This window comes from Manacus candei, unplaced genomic scaffold (assembly GCF_025592945.1).
Source record: "Manacus candei isolate 608988 ecotype Guabito, Panama unplaced genomic scaffold, ASM2559294v1 h1tg000081l, whole genome shotgun sequence".
NCBI lineage: Eukaryota > Metazoa > Chordata > Aves > Passeriformes > Pipridae > Manacus > Manacus candei.
Window position 1 is genome coordinate 1,993,317 of NW_026138129.1, and position 18,968 is coordinate 2,012,284.

The window sequence follows — 18,968 nt, forward strand, 5'->3', positions numbered from 1 at the left end:
GTGCCCACTGTTGTTAATGGCTTCCTGTGGCTGAATGTTTACTTGTCATTTGTTTTGTACTTTGTTTCCCAGCTACTGGAAAGAAAAAAAATACTGACCAAAACTTTATTTTGCTTTTAAGTGGACATCCCTGGACATCAAGTGCCATGCTGCAAATTGTCTCATAACACTAAGTACCTTGAGACTATTCCTCAGTCCTCTTATTAGCTGTTAGGCTTCAAAAGTTAAATTTGCTTTAAATATTCTTTTTGAATTTGAAAAATTGCCTGATTTTTTTTTTTGCAATGTATTTTTATTATATATGTAATACGTATTATATAACTAAGAAAATTATGCAATATCAATGTCTGGGGTTTTTTCTGCTGCAAGTTTTTGTATGATTTAACATTTTAAAAATACCTCAGAGAATATCAGTCTATTTTTAGGCACCTGTTTTCCTGAAATGTTCATTTCTCTCATAAATCTCAATTTTTGTTGGATACTTGTGAGTGGTCCGTGAAAGATGAAAAAGAATGAAAACTTGCATGCTCAGAACTTCCCTGCAAAAGACTTCTCTTTCTGTTTATGATGCAGTTGCTGTCTGGTTTAGTGGGGTTTTTTTCTCTTCCGATCCGAAGGGATTAAAAAGAAAACTAACCAGGTCAATGTTTCAGACCCTTTGCTTACCCTGTCCTTGGTTTCTCTAACAAGACAGCCTGTTATTACCAGTTGTGGTGTGAACACCACCCTGCTGGGAAAAAGGAGCGAAACCCCTATTTTTAACTAGGCCACCAAATAGTTTGTGGTGAATAACCCAGTACACACGTTGCTGATGAAGAAGGAATTAGAACTAGTAAAAACATCCTAATCCTATAATCTTAAATCGGCTGCTTCTCCTACACTGAGTTGTGGAGGTTTTTGGGGGTTTTTTTTGGGCGATATCAAGGGAGATTTAGTTTCAGTAATCCTAGACTTCAGATAATAACACAGAGTTCAGATAAAAAATACCTATATCTCAATTTAGCAACTAATTCTTACTCCAAGAATTTTTAGATATTTGTCCTTTGTTCACAGGGACATACAGCTTGATATACAGAAACATAATATAATTGCAAAGAACTGGATCAGTTTGTGATAAGGCTATGTTTGAGAGCCAGTTCTGTAGCAGTAATATGTTAGATTTCAGACAGTGTTTGAGATGTCCTCAGAGGCAGACCAGACAATGTGAGAGAAGATTTTCCTGAAGTACAGAGCATTTTGTCTGGGGACATAAATCTAATTTCTTGATTACCACTGCCTGTTGTTTCAGCTCTGTTTCACATACATATCTCTTCTATATGCGTTTGGCTCATACACCTTGCAAATGCACTGTCCACAGAATATTCTCATACTATTTTCTTGCCACTCTACGTAACATCAACTGGAGTTCTTCTTTATCAGGCATGGAGTTTGGAAGCTACTAAAATCTGAAGGAAACTTTACCCAGTGTAGAAGACCATGATTTAGATATGGAGTTCCAAATATTTAATCTGTGCTTAACTGGGTACTGGAGAGAGGGAAGGAAAATGGGCTCATGTAGCCAGGCAGATTTTCACTTTGTAGACTGATCTCAGGAAAAAAACTCTAACTAATGTGGGAGCCTTTTTCTGTAATTTCTAAAGGACCTTGATCGATAAGAATAAAGAGGCATTTAAGCTGCTTTCACCTGAGTAGGACAATGGTGATCAAAAAACAGCAGAGGGAAGAATAAACAGATTTGCCCCATCTTCAAGGAGAAGCTTAGTGTATTTGAGAGTATCCTTATTCCTAATTATGTCTCTAACACATCCTCTGGCAGGTAGCAAGGTATTTGTTATCTTTGATTTATTCTTGTTATTGAGTATTAAATAATATAGTATTTTTATGTAACCTTTCTCTCTCAGGTTGGAAGACTAAACTCTAGAACCAACAGGACTATAAAGACTTTTGTATACTGGTTCCACTGGGCTGTCATAATTGACAGCTCAAATAAAAACCTGAGGATATAAGATAACCAAAAACTTGGTTTCTTACACACTTGGTCATAGCTGAATATTTAAGCAGTTTAGCTGGATGGGGACGGGGGAAGAAAGAAGCCCCAAACCAAAAACTGACTGCAAAAAGTGACAGCAAGAAGGCAGCAAGAAAAAAAAGCCAGATCTTTAAGTGATATAGGAGTGTGTAACTTGTTAAAACCAATTATTCTGTTTTCATTTGGGTCACCTGAGAATCGAGTCCAGTAATATGGTATTATCCCTTTAGAGTATTTCTTCTGTTTATCACGTTTTTTCTGCTTGTTAAACAAAAACCATCCCAGTCTCTAGAAAAAGGAAGTCTAAAGTATATTTCAAATAGACATATGAAATTCCAAAATCCAAAGTAAACTTTCAATTATTTTAATAAAAAAGAAGCCTCTGTGCCACAATATGTAGACAGTCTGATTAATTTGCCCAACATGTTCTGAACGAGTGGTTTTTGTGATTGACTGTACTGCAGCATTAAACTGATTATTCAAGTGCGTTAATCTTTGGATTAGGATGAGACATATCTTGATTTTGGTGTTGATAATTTAGGTGTCACTTGCTCATTTTGATCCCCTCCATAGTAATAAGGAGATCATGTTCTCAGTCTTTATCTTGCTTCTCTCTTAACCTTTCCCTATCTATTTTATACCCTTATGTTGGTTTATACCCTAATTTTTACCACAATCTTGGAAATATGGACTTGGTTTACTGCAGCTATTCCATTAATCTGAACTTGAATGTTGAATCAAAGCTGCTAGATCTATAAATTAAGGGAAAAGAGTATTAGTCGATTAAAACTATTGCTTTGATTTCTTTAGAGGTGTCTCAATCTCCATCAGTAGATCTGGAGCATAGAATACTCAGCCCTTATGCTCTGCTTATGGTATAAAATGTCTCACACAAATCTATGAGTACTATGATGCTAAGAAATTTTTAAAATTCTAGAGATAAATGCTAGTCTAGAAACTGAGTATTGGAAAGATGTTGAAATGGAACCATTTTTATTCCTCTCACAAGCTTGCAGTAAAATTTTGATTATGGATTTTCTTCGAGTTTACAGTGATTTCTACCAAAAGTTTGCCTTCTGGTACCCTTATAAGAACCATTATGGAGCAGCTGGCCACAATTTCTCTAAACCGAGGTTGTGAACAGCTGAAAAAAGTGAGCAATTTGTATTACAGTTAAACAAAACACTTGTGCTTTCAAACAGTGCTACTTAGACCGGTATTATGCCATCCAAAGTCATTCCTCCCTGTGACTAAGCTGTGCTTGGAACAGGAAGATAGTGGGGGCAGCTACCATGAGCCAGTCTGCTCTGGCAGACCCACTGCCTCAGTCCTTGCTTCAAATGCTTATACAAGCAAAATAATTCTTTTGGTGATAGATGTTCCCTGAAAAAAATAAGTTCTTCTGTTAGAACAGCATTTTTGCCTATCAAGCTGTGGCTTCACTGTGGTTTTGCTAGAGTAAAATTCCACCCATGATGGTGGAATTGCTCCCTGCCTTCCCTGCGGTATTCTTTAGTCAGACAGCTGCCTGGCAAGGTTTAAAATTTGGACCTAGGTTTAGAAACATGCTCACCCAGTTTCTTAGTTCTTTGTAACTTCTCAGTTGTGAAGAATGAGGAATAACACCCCTGTGTTTTTCTTAGTGGGCTTGGGGTGACCCTTTCATTTCACTGTAAGTTTGACAGTGAACTCACGTACACCTGCATACCATGGGAATGACAGTGTGCTGTATAGTAGGAAGGAACTGTAGAAAGTTAGAGGAGAGAAATATTAATTATTCAAGCAGTGTTTCTAGGCTAGGGAATTTCTGTATCAGATTCAGGGACCTGCTCCTGGTGTTAGGGGGAAGCAAAAAATCTAAAGAAAAGAATGTTTGTCTAGGTATCTGAGGTTTTGATGCTCCATATGAAAACTAAGTGGCATGGAGGCAGGAAGAGTAAGGATATATAAGTAGAACAGTAGTAACAGATAAAAAAGTTGCAAATGCTTAGAAGAAGCTTTATTGGTGTTTGCCCCAGTGTTCTTGGTAGAACACCTTCCCTTCCAGTTCATTGTGGCCAGGTGTCTTGGTGCAAAGATGCTGTAAACAGAAAATGAAAAAAGAGTAAGTTTAAAGGATGGTGATGAATAATGCTTGAAAAGACTCAATAGCACTTCCAGTTCCGATTATATGCATAGAAGGGATTTGTTCTAATGTCTGAAAACTGTTTTGGTAAAAAAACACTTTTCAGATAAGTTGGCCATGAAAACTGCTTGGCTGAAACAGCAGCAGGATAAGAAGGAAACCAAAATATCTCCCAGTTTTACTTCAGGCCCCTTCTCACCTCCTCCCCTCAAACCCACTTGTTTCCCCTCTTTGTGTACAGTTCACCAGCTGTGCCCTGTGAGATGAGCTGGGGTGGGCTGCGTTCCTCACACCTCCATGTGATGCACACATCACTCTCCCAATCTGCCAGACTTAGCAGTATTTCTTGGGCCAGACTGTCAGGTTGCTGAGAATAAGTGAGAGTTTAATTTGCAGTTTGCATTCTTTTCCTAAGTACTACATGCTCTGGACAGAAGTCAAAAGCAGTTGTATGATTATGAACTCAACAGTTCCATCCATCTATCTTCTAATTTAATGAAGTCAGTTCTGTCCAGAAGGTATTTCACATGTTGGGCCCACTAAACTCAGTTATATTGCAAGGGACAAAAATAACATCCTTTTTCTACAGGAACAAAAAATGTGGTGAGCCTCAGTCTCCTCTTGCCAAATTAAACATTCTAATCTTAAATCCAGATTTATTTTTTTTTTGTGCATACACATGTGGTCATTTTGTTTTACCTGTTTCTTAATGATACTCCATTTGATGCTGTGGTATGATACAGCTTTTTTCCTCTTCTCAGAAGTGCTGAAACCAAACACTATAGTAACTGATCATCAGAACAACTTTTTCCCTCTCTTCAGACTTGTAGTGTATTCATCACTGTTATCTAGATGATGTAACAACATCAGCAATCTTAATAGTGTTTGTGTAGAGGACTTTTCTACTCCCTACCACTCCTCTGTAACATGTTGGTTGCTTTCTGTTTTGACTGAAGAGAGAAGCTACAAATTTGATCCCGTGTTACAGGTGGCTGCAGTGCTCCGACATTTGTCTGATGTCCCTAGCTCCAGTGGTGACGAAAGAGCCTGACAATGCCCAGCTACTTGCTTGCACAACTTCAGCTGTGTCTCTTGCGGCTGATGTCATTGTCAAGGGTGCACATCCTTCCTGTGGCAAGGATGCAGGTGACGAGTTAGGTTTTAGTTAAAGGATTTAAGCTATAAGGCTGAGGCCTTTAGGGTGGCCTCTAATATGAGAGGAAGAGCTGACTGATTTGGTGTGATGAGTGCTTTACTTTTGATCAAGGGAAGGCTTCAGCCTCCTGTCCAGCTTACAACCTAGCCTCTTTCCTCCCAGTCAGGCTAGAGAAAAATGTACTGTGTGGACTCTGCAATATGTAAAGCCTTGATAGACCTGAAGTTGCACAGGTCTTTGTCGAACTGAAGATGCTGCTTACACCACTACCCCCAGCTGTAGTCCCATGTTGACAGGATCTCCTCTATAGGATCACTTGGCATGGAGAATCCCTCTGTCATCCCACTGTCACCCTGGCAGCCTGCACAGCTGTAAATGGGACACTTCATCAAAAATCTCTGCCATGTTTTTTGGGAAGATGAGGGAAAGTGCAATGACACAGTTATCTTTTCTGACGGTCTGACCTCTCCCCTAATTTCACCTCTGCCTTTTCTGGGTAGCACTCTAACTCAGCAGCAGGTGGGAAAATAGCTGTTTATGACAGGCTTTGCCCCATGAAGATATCAACGTGCCCTGGAGAATAATAAATAAATGAAGTTTAATAAATGAAGAGCTACTTGAGCTCTGGGTAGGATTTAGCATTGGAGAACAGGGATTGTGAGAACTTTGCTTTGACTGAGATGTGGAGTTCTTGCCTTTGGCCCACAGTACACCAGATGATACCAAACAGGTTTTTTTGTCTGGAAAAGGGCTCGGGTAAGCAAATTTCACTCTGCTTTCTCTCTTTACACCTGACAGCTACAGTCTCCAAGCTGGAGCCAGGAGTAGCTCACAGTGAACCCCTCTGATGAGCAGACATCCTACACAGAACAGGGTGACTTGGGCCTGCTTCATGCTTTTGTGTAGACTGACAGGAAGGCTTGGACAATCATGTATCACTAAAACAGATTTATTCCATTGCCATTAAAAGCAGCTTTGAGGCCATTTTCATTTCCACCTTTACTGTCTAAGTTGATGTCTCTATAAATTGCAGTTTTGTCTATCCTTAAAATTACTTTTCCATAGGATTCAGCCACCAGCTGACACCTTTAGGAGGATTTAGAGTAACTGTTATGCAGTGTGCAGAGCTGGCAAAGAGCAGCATGAAATGAAGGTGAAATTTACCCCATTAACAGAGCAAAAGTGAAAACGCAAATATGTAATTGTTCTAATTCTTTATCTAAGGAAAAGCCCACATGTGAATGAACTACTGTCTAGTCTGGATTAGCTGTCAGGAAGCCAAGTCGTGCACCCGGAGAAAACCCTGGATGATTTCTCTCTGTGACAGCACTCTGGGTCCCCAGCAGCGTAAGTGACAGCAGAAAACAGTTCCCAAGTGCTGGCAGTGAGAAAGCAGCCTGTCTTAGCTTCTGGAAAGAAGTTTATTTGAAGCCGCTTTTGAGTGACTCTTGGTAATTGTTCCCAAATGAAGGGAGGGTTAGCTGGGGTGTCACCAAACCGTGAGGGGACCTGGTCAGCCTTTCATCCTGCCCCAGGCCAAGGGTGGACCACACAGACCCTGTTTGCCTGACCCAAGGCAAATATGCCTTGCCTCAGTGCTTGTTTCTGTATGCCTGGCCGAGGCAGAAAGTGATTGTTCACAAACAGGTGAGAGAAAAATAAAGCAGAGAAATGAAGGAGCAGCCTTTTATATGTGAAAAGGGGAAAAGGCCGATTGAAAATTACTTGAAAACCCCTGAACCTTTCAGGCAATTATACTGGCAAGATGATAAGAAGAACAAATGAAGTGCAGTCAAGGTATTTTTAGAAGAGAAAATGGAAAATAGAAAGTTCAGGCCAGGAGTTTAGATGGGCTGGTTGAAATGGGTTGCCTCATTTTGGCATGTCCAGGTTAGGGTGGCTTAACTGTGGTCCCATGACTGAGGTGGGGAAGGAAAACCAAAGAGGGAACATGGCACATATGCAGATTGGGTTCTGGATACTGGCTTTCCTTCCTCCTAGTATTTTGCATATTAGGAATCTATACTCACACAAGGAGTTGCAAGTAGTTATGATACTGAGCCATTCTGCAGTGATAACCTGTGCAATACAAGTGTATAGGTAGCCATGGGTGCAAGTCTGGGGACAATCAGGCTCAGAATACTTTTGTTTTTCTCTGTGAAATACAAATGGCTTTCAATCAAAGGCCTGCTCACAAACTGGCACTAGTTTAAATGTATCTTTTTTTTTTTTTTAACTGATACAAGCAATTGATGTGGGTTTTACATAGACATTGCCTAGAGCATTTCCTGGTTTTGTATTGTTGCCCACTAAAGCTAGAGAAATATATTCAAATCCTGTATTAAGATTAGCTGGTATGCTTCGGTGCTTATGCTCACAGAACAAACCTTCATAAATGTTAGCACCATTGCACTTTCCTTAATTTCCCTGCTCCAATCATACAAAGCCAGGCAAGTATTCTTTCAGTTTTCATTTGATTCAGCTGTGCTCTTCAGCTTTGGTTAAATGAGGATCCTCAGACTTGTGAAGTTAAAATAATTGTTTAAAATAATTTTCCTCTGCAGTTCTTGTTCTCTAGCTCTAACTGTAGTTTACAGCAAGGCCAACTTATTGTTACTCTGAGAAAACAGAATTTTTATGGAATTGCTGCAGGGAGCAACCCTAGACTAGAAGAGGACCAGATCCAGAGTTCACATTTCAATACTTCATCTGAGTGTTAAAATAGAAGACAAACCAGAATAGAGTAGTTCAGCTGGAAAGGACCTACAGTGATCATCTAGTTCAACTGTCTATCAGTATGAAAAAACAAACAAACAAAAAAGATCTGTATACAAAATATTTTATGAAGAAGCTGTAATTCTTGCAAATTAGTCCCAAATTGTAGCTATTAAAACAATCACAATGTAGGGAAAGAGATGTTGTTTTCTTTTTTCTTGGATGATACCACTGAGCATAATAAACTCTGGAAGTGAATGACATTTAGCTGAATAGCAAGAAAATAGATCCCTTCTCCAGATGTTACTTATACTTGGAACACTGTTTATGTCGAAGCAGAACTGCATGTATTTAACTGTTGAAAGTTGGAATTTTAATAAAATCCGTCTCTGGCATCAAACTGCAGTCTGTAATCTTGGTTTAGGTAAAGACACCTACATTCATGGAGACTAGAACGTGCCAGACAGTCCTGTTGCAGAGAACAGCAGCTATGATGCTCCAGGAAGGGCTGCTGATAGGCAGCTTGCATGCAGCCACATGGGCTTGAGAGTTTCCTGGAATAGGCACCAGCTGCTTCATGCTGCTTAACTTCTGTGCTAGAAAGCTTCCCTTGGCATGTTTGATTTATTAGTGTTGGCAGAGCATCAGCAGCCCCTAAGAAATGGTTTGTAGTCTGGCATGTTGAAGAAATAAGTGAAAACACTGAGAGCAAACAGGTTGGCTTCCTGAAAGGCAGAGTATCCTGCATCTGTAGCATTCATTTCATGCCTCTCAAAAGATAGTTAGATCTGAAGCATAAAGATGAGAGTTTAAATATGATAATTGTTGCCTTTTCCCCTGGAATTATTTTAACTGAAAGTAAACTGGAGGAACTAATAGTGTAAGTAAATTGTGTAAATATGTAAGTAAATAATCTCTTCACTGTCACCCTTATTTTCAGGAAATAGTTTGTTTGTAATTCTGTTGTGTGTTCCTCTTTCTTCCCCTACTTCTGAACCCACTGGCTGTTTTTTTATCAAGAGTCCTAAAGGGTTTGTGGAAAGTGGTATCTGGGAACAGAAGTGTGAGTCAGGCACAAATATGAAGAAGAGATTTTCAATGCAAGTTCAAGTTGCCTTTTTAAATGTCACTTCGAGGGCATGTTCATCATTGGTACTGCAAGGAACCAGCAAGTGAGAGCTTTTTCTCAGTTCTTGGCATAGAATTTAGGGATAATGGGCAGGAATTAAAAATTCAACAGTACAGGAAAGGAAGTCACAGAGGATATGGATCAACAATTTTTGTTACTGCTGCTGCATTTTATTTTTTCTGTAATTAAAGTTGCTATGAAGTGATTACTTTATGATATCTGAGTGCACCAGGTTCCTGGGAGTGTAGTGCATATATGTCATTCAGTTCATCACAAGTGCAGAAAGACAGGAGTGGTGAAGAACTGAAAAGAAAAATATTTATAGTAGATCAAGATGACCAAGACAGGACAAGTATGTTTTCTGAATGTATTTGTTTTATTGTGGAGGAGGATCTGAAAGGCATGAAAAATTCCAGCACTGGTAGGTAGACATATTAAAATTTTAACAACAATGGAGAAAAGGAAATAACATAAAAGGAAAATAACATCAAAGGAAAAAGACAAGCTGCTCAGTAATATCTGCAAAGTTTAGTTTTAAGCAAATAGTCATCCTTCCAGGACAGCAAATCAGAGGTGCTATTAAATGTGTAGTGCTAAACTGAGGGAGATCACTTTGGTATTGAGATGTAGATTTGTGAGCCATTTACTTACAGGTAATAGTTGTATCAGTGTGAAGAGAAGAGGCTCCCTGAGGAAAAGATACAGAATATGACACCCAGGATAGAGCTTTGAAGAGCTCTCACAGACAGGGGACAAGAGATAGTGAAGAATGAGGAGCCATTGGAGGGTGATGAGAAATCCATGTATGTGCTGGGCTGCAATGGAACACAGAGAACACATTGTTAGGGCTAGGGGGTATCAGAAGGGCCCACGATTTGCTCCTCACAGCCTAGATCAAACATACAGTTTTTGAGCTTGCGTGTTAAAAATAAATTGGATATCTCTACTTTCCAGTTTAGTCATAACTTCAAAACTAGGGGCCAAAGCCAACGTGAGTTTTAAAGGAGAAAAAGCGTGACAAGGAAGAGTAGAAGCCAGGGAGGAGAAATATAATGCAGACTATCACAGGGCTGAGAAGGGGACAAAACTGAGTGAGGTGCATGCAGTGTTCAGCATGGCAGAAGTGAAAAGGAAAAAGCCAGGATGGGGCAGGGAGGAGGAATTGACTGTGAATAGGAGTATCAAGCTTCAGAAGGATGAGGCAGGAGTTTAAATAGCAAGGAGAGCCTTGTAGATGAAGACTATGACTCCACTCTGGTGACTACTACAATGTACTTCAATGTTAGTAGATGAAGACTATGACTCCACTCTCTTCATCACACATCAGTTTCTAATAACAATAAAATAAATCCCCAAACACCTCCACTTCATGCTTCAGCCAACCTGCCTTTCCCAGAGCAGTACCACCTTACATGTGCCCAGTGCCTCTTGTCCTGAAAGAGACCTTGGCATGTCCTTCTCTCAGGCATGACTAAAATGCATCTGCCCTAGGAGGAGCCAGTCTATGGATGGTGGGGCCTGGCCACCCTTGTGCAGGGTAGGAGGAGTGGCTGCACCTCTTGATGTGGAATTTTGAGGAACTGCATCTTCAGAGGACCAGCCTGGCTACCCACACCAAAATACTCTTTCACAGAAGTTTCAGAAGTTTCAGGAAAGTAGCCACTGATAGGCAAGAAATTATCATCAATCATACAAACAAACTTCTCTCCCTTTCCAGTCCACCTTCCACTGGCACCCATAACTCACGTATCAGAGCCTTCTGCACACCAGCTGCTCCTGTTTTAACTCTAGACACAACAGCTGAGATTAATGTGAAATTCTGTTTTCTGAAGCTTTATGTATTGACATTCGCTTCATTCTAAAGTTAGTGTTAACCTTAGCCACAAACAGAGTTAGATATTGAATAGGAGATGCTAGAGAATCTAGATAAAAATCAGGTATCGTGCATAAATTCTAGTAAAGAGAAGCCTGTGTATACTATAAATCTCTAAAAATGGAGTTTGGGGCTTGAGAACCAAAAATCGTTGTGTGTTTAGACCATTTAAGGCAGTTCATCATAACAGTCGCAGTATTTCTGTGAATACTTTTTTTTTTCTCCCTCTGTATCAGAGACAAAGCATGGATTTGAAATTAATTTTTATTCTTCACTAAGAGCTTAATGTGTTTTTAGTAAAGATACTCTAAGGAGACCCCACTGTAGTAGTTTGCTTTTATAAAGAGGATGGGTTATGGATGTAGGTAAGGAAGTCTGAAGAGCAGCATAGGTCTTTGTGCTTTTCAGCCAACTCACAGTGGAAATGCAAACCACAGTATCACTTCTTTCTTAGAAAATCTGGGGTTATTCAGCCATGTAGTTTACAAATAATAAATAATAATGACTAAAGTTGCATGCCAGTGTGATCAGGGAGTTTCATATTAAATCTCATAGTTGTCGGTTGTGTGCCCTTGAAGCTGTGCCACTGAGACAGATACTTGCCTGTGGGAATTCGAAGCTCTCTCCAGGAACTGTGATACCTTGTGCTGACAAGTCCTTGGTGAGTGTGAACTCTCACTGTTTTCTTCATCAAGGTGGCTTCTGGGGGAGCAGGTTCCACATCAACTGTGCCAAAGAGCAAATCCTAATTTATTTTAAAATGTGCTTAGAATGCAATATGTGAACAGGGGTGTTTCAATGTTTGTGTATATATTGGTCATTATGAAATCTCTTTTAAGTCCAGTGTTTAAAATGTGTCATTTATGTTGTATGTAGTTCCATAGAGCATATTAGTCTTATTGTAATATACAGTGAGTTAGACATAGTTCAGTATGTAGTTCAGTCTGTAAAAGGGTTGCAGGTGTGTTTGGCTGAGGCTACGTAGGCTGTTTTCTATCACCTTGCTCTTGTGTTGTCATTTATGTTAGTGCAAGAAGATGTAAACTGTGGCTAATTCAGAGAGGTGACACTAACTGCCCGAGGTGCAGACACTCAGATTTTGTTATACCCGGTATTGCAATGAGAAATATGTTCCCTCTTAGTTTCCCTTACAGAGCACTTTTCGAACAGCTACACTTTGGGAGCTTGGGGTGAAGAGACGTGCTTGTGTGTATTTTGTTGTTTGGGTGTTTTGTGGGATTTTTGTGTACTTTCTTTCTTTCTTAGTAGAAGAGCATACAGAGTTGCTTTATCAAAACTATTTTTTGAAAATATCAGTAATAGTGCTGAAGTCATATGCAGAAAGGGCATTTAAAGGAACAGTTAGTAAAAGTTGTTAAGTTTTTTTTTATTTCCTTCTTGAAAGCATCTTCAGTTTTGTCTGGCATGTGGACCTAAGACCCACACATTCTATTGTGAAAGTATCCCTAATGATGTGCTAGTTCTCAAGGATGTATCAGAGTGCTGCAGCTGACACCCGATAACACTGCTCACTCCAGTGCTGGCACACTTTGCCTGATGGGTGCAAAATCCCTCCTGAAACAGATCTGCAGATCTGAAGGAAGAAGTTGGGATCTGTGTTGACTTGCAGTACTAGGCAGCAAGCAGCAAAAAAATCGATTTTCACTCATAGCTCTCTTTGTCAGGAGGCTACGTTGAATACCTGATCCTTTCCCTCTTTGGATGTCTTCTTTTCCCCCTTGTTTTCTTCATGCAGGAAATGCAAGTGTTAATTGTCTTACAAGGACTTAGCAGTTTTCTTGTTTTTAGAGCATAATAGTTATGCATTGTGGCAAGATTTTCCTTTTTTTTTCTCTCTCTCCTCCCCCTTGTCCCCCGGACTGAAATTAAAGCAAAGCTCCCATGTTTGATACATTAAAAAAGACTAGGGGAGTTATAATGAGTATCTTTGCTCTGACACTGACCCTTCCTTAACTTTTATTATGTTAAAATGAATATGCGTCTGACAAAGAACTGCAGGATGCACACACTTTTGGAGGTTGCTGGAAATAATTCCCTTGCTTTAACTTGTTTTCAGGCTGTGCAGGGTTTCTTCATGAAGAGAACTACGAGGACTTTGTTGTCTACGAAGTACAGTATATAGCTAACCTCTGGCACCGGGTGCAGGAAGCTGGTCTGCTGCCTTCTCTCTTTGCTCAGCTGGCCTCCTGCCTAATCTGCCCACTGTAACTGGGATATTTGTAGTTACTTTCCCTCTCAGTAGCAGCTTCTGTTGAATTGTGTGGTCAGAAAGACACAGACAAGATTGTTTGTAGGTTTCTTTAATTAGACCAATTGGAAAAAGGGTACTTTAAGGTACACGAGCTCTTCTCCAGGCTAAGACTAATAATCTTGTAGTTTGAAGAATGCTAACCAAGCTTCAAAGGGTGTTTTCTCTCTGAAATCTCTATCTAATCCTGTATTTATTCATTACATCTTATGGCCAGGAGGGCCTAGCTGATTATTGACCCTGTCTCCTGTTCAGGGATCCATTATATTTCATCCAGCTGTCATACAGGGCAGTGACTGGTATTTGGCCAAAGCAGGTAGTCCAGAGAGGTGTTCAGTTTTGGCAATGACCTTGGCTGTTACTATTTGTAAGTGCTCTTGGTTAAGTACTCAAGTGAAGCAAGATGCCTCTGTTAAAGTGATTGGATCAAATCTACTACTATAAGCACTTAAAAGCATTGAAAAGAGTGGTTGCAAGGGATCTCTGGAGATTTCTCATCCAACTTCTGCTTCAACTTCAAATCTAGATCATGTTGCTCGGGATATTTTCTAGGAACTTGGCCTATTTCAATATACTCATTCTGAATCTGCCTGTGCTGCCAAGTACAAAATTTCATGGGGAAATTTTATATCAGACACATTACAAAATCCAAGTACATTGCATCCACACAGTTGTTATTGCCAACCTAACTTGTCAAATAATAAAAAGCTGCTGACTGCATTCATCATGTTTTTATTCAGTAAATAAACTCTTTTTTCAGCAAAGAATCTCTTCTCTAAATTATTGTCATAAACTCTTTCATCCAAGAGTCTCTAAATTGTTTGGGGCATTGACACGAGCTTTTGCATGAAACTTTTGCCATCAACAGATCCAAATCAAGCCTACTTTGTGGATGAGGTCTCCTTTGCTGCCTCAGTTGTGAACCTTAGCACCTCTGGCTCGTGCCTGGAAATGAAAACGTGTAAATACCTTACACTTATGCTGCTTCCAGCAGAGCCAGATCCAGGCATTTCTGAAACACTAGTGCAATGCTGCTTGTATGCCACCTCTGAGAGCTGCAGGTAGCAGCTGCTTGATCAACAGGGATTTGGGGCAAATGGAGGAAGCTGTGGGAGCAAACACTGAGCCAACGTAATTGCACTTCTCTAGGTCTCATGAAAACGTAATAACTGCTTGAAGTAAAATCACTGTGTTTAAGGTTTCATCAGAACAGCTGTACTGCAAAGCTTAGTATAGTCCTCTCCATACCACCCTTTTTCTGTTGAAAGAGGAGTAAGGTGGCCTGGACAAGGCTTTAAATCTCTGTTTCAGTTCTTGGTCTCTGGGACAGATTTTGTGTCTTCATGTATAACTGCCTTTTATGACAGATCTCAGAAGGAACCACTGTAATTTTCTAGCTGGCAAGAAAAGAAATAATTTCAAGGATTTTTGAATTTTTACTGTTGCTAATGATCAACTTGCTGCAGATGAGCTAAGTAATGGGTTGCTGCTGCAGCCAAGCTGACATAATAGCTATTGCTGCTAAGTCTGCTCCCTCCTCTTCCTGTCCTTGGTCTGCTGCTAGTGCACCTCTGACACCAGAGTGAGCCAGTTCACAGGGCTCAAACAAAAAGAAAAAAAATTACTGAGTTTTTTGTTTGGTTAGTTGGTTGGTTTGTAGTGTGTTTTTCTGTTTTTGTTTTTGTGTTTGTTTGTTTGTTTGTTTTTTGTTTGTTTGTTTGTTTTTGAGTGTGTCTTTATTCTTTCAACTGATTTGCTTCCTTTAATTGTGAACTGGCCAGGACTTCGGTTTCACAATAATTTTGGATTGATGTAAGCGTGATATATAAAGTGAAGTTGCCAACTCCAGCTCTTCCCTGCTTTATGCTCCTGCTGAATCTCACCCCACCTGTGTTGGGAGACAGATCTCAGTGCTGACCTGGAGGAAAATCATCTCCCAGCACCCTAATTTTTCTTCAAGTTGCTTTTGAGATGCTTTCTTGATATGGCTTATTACATAGCTGTACAAATACTAGGAGGAGGGGACAGGACCTCCTTTAGCTGGTAATTTCTGCTTGTCTTGGCTGAGAGGGAACGCAGAAAGGCTACTTCAGCTGCGCCCTTGTAAAAATGACATTTCACTGACACTAAAGCATTTACTCTGTATTTCTATTGAATGTAAATTAGAACAGAATACAGCCTAATGGAAAGAAAATATATTGGATGAAAAGAGTGAATTATGGAAAAACCAGAATGTGATCCTCTTCAGAAGTTTTTTTGCTTTCGGAGAAATGGAGTTTGGCTTGAATAAGGAAAATACTCTGAAACATTCCTGCATTTTATGTTAGTTACTTTTTTTCTAGGTGAAGATGCACTTTAGGATGGCGCATCAAAGGGCAAATACGCTATCATGAGTTGAATATCCCATTAAGAAAAAGCATTCTTCTGACTTTGTTTTCTTTCTTCTGCCCACAGCACTGAGCCAGACTGCAGGGATCGGCATGCTGCCAACAGCTGCCTCGTTCTCATAAACACACAAAGCCCCAAAAAGAGACTGAGCAAATATTTCCTATGCTAAGTGTGAAACTCCCAGCCCTTGCTGGCTCCTTTCAGCTGAATTTTGCTCTATAATTACTAAGCTGAGTGTATGAAATAAAGGCTGTGTTTGTCAGCAGTTTTTTCCAATGGCCTTACCAGAGTTACCCTTGGTAGCCATTTCTACAGTTACTCCTAAGCTTGGTTATGCTAGGCTTCAAAGCTCTCACTGCTATTAAAAGTTATCTGAACTAAAAAGGAAAATATCTGTAACTTGTTGACTCCCACCTGTTGAAGTGGCAGTTATGTTATAACACTCTTCTCATAATTCTAATTGTAATACCTCTCTGATGTGTTTTTAAAACATAATAATAAAAAATAATCTTGCCAAATTTTTCAAGGAATATTTTTTTCTTTAATCCTCCTTTATTTGTATGTTCATATGGTGCAAAAGAACTAGTCCAGCCTTGTACAGCATGAGGCTAATATATCATCATCATGGCTAGGCTTCACGAACGAAGATTTGGGGAGGGCTCTACCCACGTGTTTTACAAGGCTCTACCCATGTGTGTTACAAGCACGCTGGTGGCTAAAAAGGCCAATATGAGATAGGCATGTCCAGCTGCAAAAGGCAAAGCAGAAAGACTTCTTAGGTGGTATATTCTGCAAAACACGATTCTTTCTGCGTTGTCTTTTCTCCTTGAGAGTGATCCTGTGTGCTTTCTCAAAGGCTGCTGCTGCTGCTGAATATATCACTTGAGTTGTAAAAGTCCTGCCTATGATTTGCACATAGGGAGGTATTTAAGGCAGTGACCATACTGTTCCTCTCCTTGAGGCTTTCCAATGAAAGTCCCCATTCTAATGCTCTCAATAAAAGACTTATTATATATCACTAGTTCTAAATGTTCTGCATATGTTGGTTTTAAACAATCACAGCTGTTCTTCTCCCTTGCTGTTGAGGATGAAACAGTATATTTATAAATTGGTATTTTCCCTCTAGTTAGTAGATATTCCGAGAATTTTGTCTCAATGTCATCTCTTTGTTGCACTGGACCATTGCTTAGGCCTGCGTCTAGTCCCATCTTGATAATACAATGATGTTTAGCTCTCCCCCTCCTCCAGGACTGATATGTCTATTCTTCAGAGCATAACAGCTAAAACAATTGAGAAAATCTAGGTGTACTAGAAACACCTTTATATCTGAGTAAGATAGGAGGGTTATGAGAAGCAGGATAGCCCTGCCAGCCTGGTGCTCCATCCATGTTCATATAGGAGATTTAACCTTGCACTGCATAATGCTGTGCCTCATTCAGCCTTAGGGTTTAAAGCCTTTGATTTCAAACTAAGAAGGAGAGTGTCATAATAACATACCATTAAATGTTGGACAAATAAGATGGAAGAAATTAGTGTTTGATATCACAAAGGTACTTGTTTAAATCAAAATATATCCCACAGCTACACTCATACAGAGCAGAGATGGCAGCAGTGGTCTGCAAAAACTCTTTTGCCAGTGTGTAACATTGATAACCATTTTGTGTTCTAAGTAACCTATAACATTTAGTAAAGAAGGGAATGCTCTGCTGTGGTACACATCGCTTGTGACAGACAAGTCATGTCAGCGTAGCGTGTGGCTTGGAGCTGCAGTTGCCACTACCCCAGCTGTGCTAGGGAGGGCAGAGCTCAGGTGGGCAGATGAAATCCTGCAGAACAGTCAGTAGGACCCTCAGCAGCAGAACCAAGACAGAGTCCTTAATTGTCCATGAAGAACAGGTGAACATGCCTGGAGTTGAGATGTTTACTCCTTGAGCCTTATAGATGACTTTACCAGAATGTGATTGAGGCATTTCAAAGGGGACTTGTAAAGCAGTAAAAATCAGGATGCTGCATGTGGCACTCAGTGTTGCTGTATCCATTAAAACGAATCTCAGAATAAAGAATCCTACAGAAGTCTAGAGAAAGGCAGAACCTAAAAACTGGTGGGAGATAAATCTGTTGTCTCAATTATTTTTATGGTTTAGCACCTCACAACCCTTAAGGTTGGTTGTTTACACAGGTCATTACAACCTGTCATTGTGGGATGAGGGTTGTGCTGCCATCATCACCAGAGAAGGGAGTTGTGGTGCAAAAAGACTGTATAGCATGCACATGACTATTGAAGAGTCCCATGGCAGAGCAAGGAACTTACTACAGTGTTCTACAACAGCCCCCACCATGGCCAATCTCCCTTGGCTTTTCAGTTTTTACATGCTTTTAAAAAAAATTTATTTTCTTGTGGGAGCACAGAGGATGGGCTCATGACCCTTCAGAGCTGCAAGGTCAGAGCTTCTTTCTAGAAAAGCTGATGGCAGCATAGTTTTCATGAACTGTGTAACATACGGTTGGGAAGACATTTTGGGGCATCTCAAACATAATGAGAAAGGCCAGTTCATGTGATGAGGTGACTTGTGGGGGCAGCACAAAAGCTATTGAGGTTTGTTGAGTTTAAAGAAAATTTTGTTTCCTGTGCTTTGCTATCTGCTGACACAGTGGGGAGGTTATTACAACTGCTGCAGAATAGATAGCTAAAGATTAGTCTGGTGGTCAAGGGAACGAGCAAAAGCAATTATTCATGAGCTCACCTTACTGTTCCTTCTGACAACTGGGAACTAAGTGTCTAGTAAAAATATAGAGAGCTGTTACCTTCTCTATATCTCTTTCCCTATTTCCTTGCTGTACGTGGACACTCTGACAGTTCTTCCCTGAGTTAAGTTTTTGAGCTTTGGTTGCTTTTTTAAGTTAGAGACCATCTTTGTGGAGACCCGGAATGAGCAGTTTGTGTTATATTTCCATGCTGAAGGTACTGGCACAGTTTTCCACAGCAGTTACTGGAAAATAGGAGAGACAGTGTCTTATGTCTGAGTTCCCTTGGAATTCTGTTATCAGAACTGGATCTAGGAACAGCAAGAAATACATGCATATCATTCCCTAATGTCTTTAGAAAGGGCACCTGATGGACTTGTCAGCAAAGACATTCCATGCCAACTCTGAGCAAATTGTAAATGAAGGCATGGAGAAAACAGTGCATTTTTCACTGTTGCAGACAATAAGGTCCATTCTGGTTCCCACTGGTCTTTCTTAAAGAGATATTTAGCTATCTCACCGCTTCATAAGCCACTCAG

General features: G+C 40.1%; 1 long non-coding RNA gene across 1 annotated transcript in view; it reads left to right on the plus strand.

Moving 5' to 3' along the window:
* LOC127481666 (uncharacterized) overlaps positions 1-16,088 on the plus strand; it is a 43,145-nt gene extending 27,057 nt beyond the window's left edge. Inside the window, exon 3 of the long non-coding RNA XR_007908282.1 lies at positions 15,751-16,088. This is a non-coding gene — a long non-coding RNA (uncharacterized LOC127481666). The remainder of the gene's footprint in view (positions 1-15,750) is intronic.
* Positions 16,089-18,968: the final 2,880 nt, after the last annotated feature.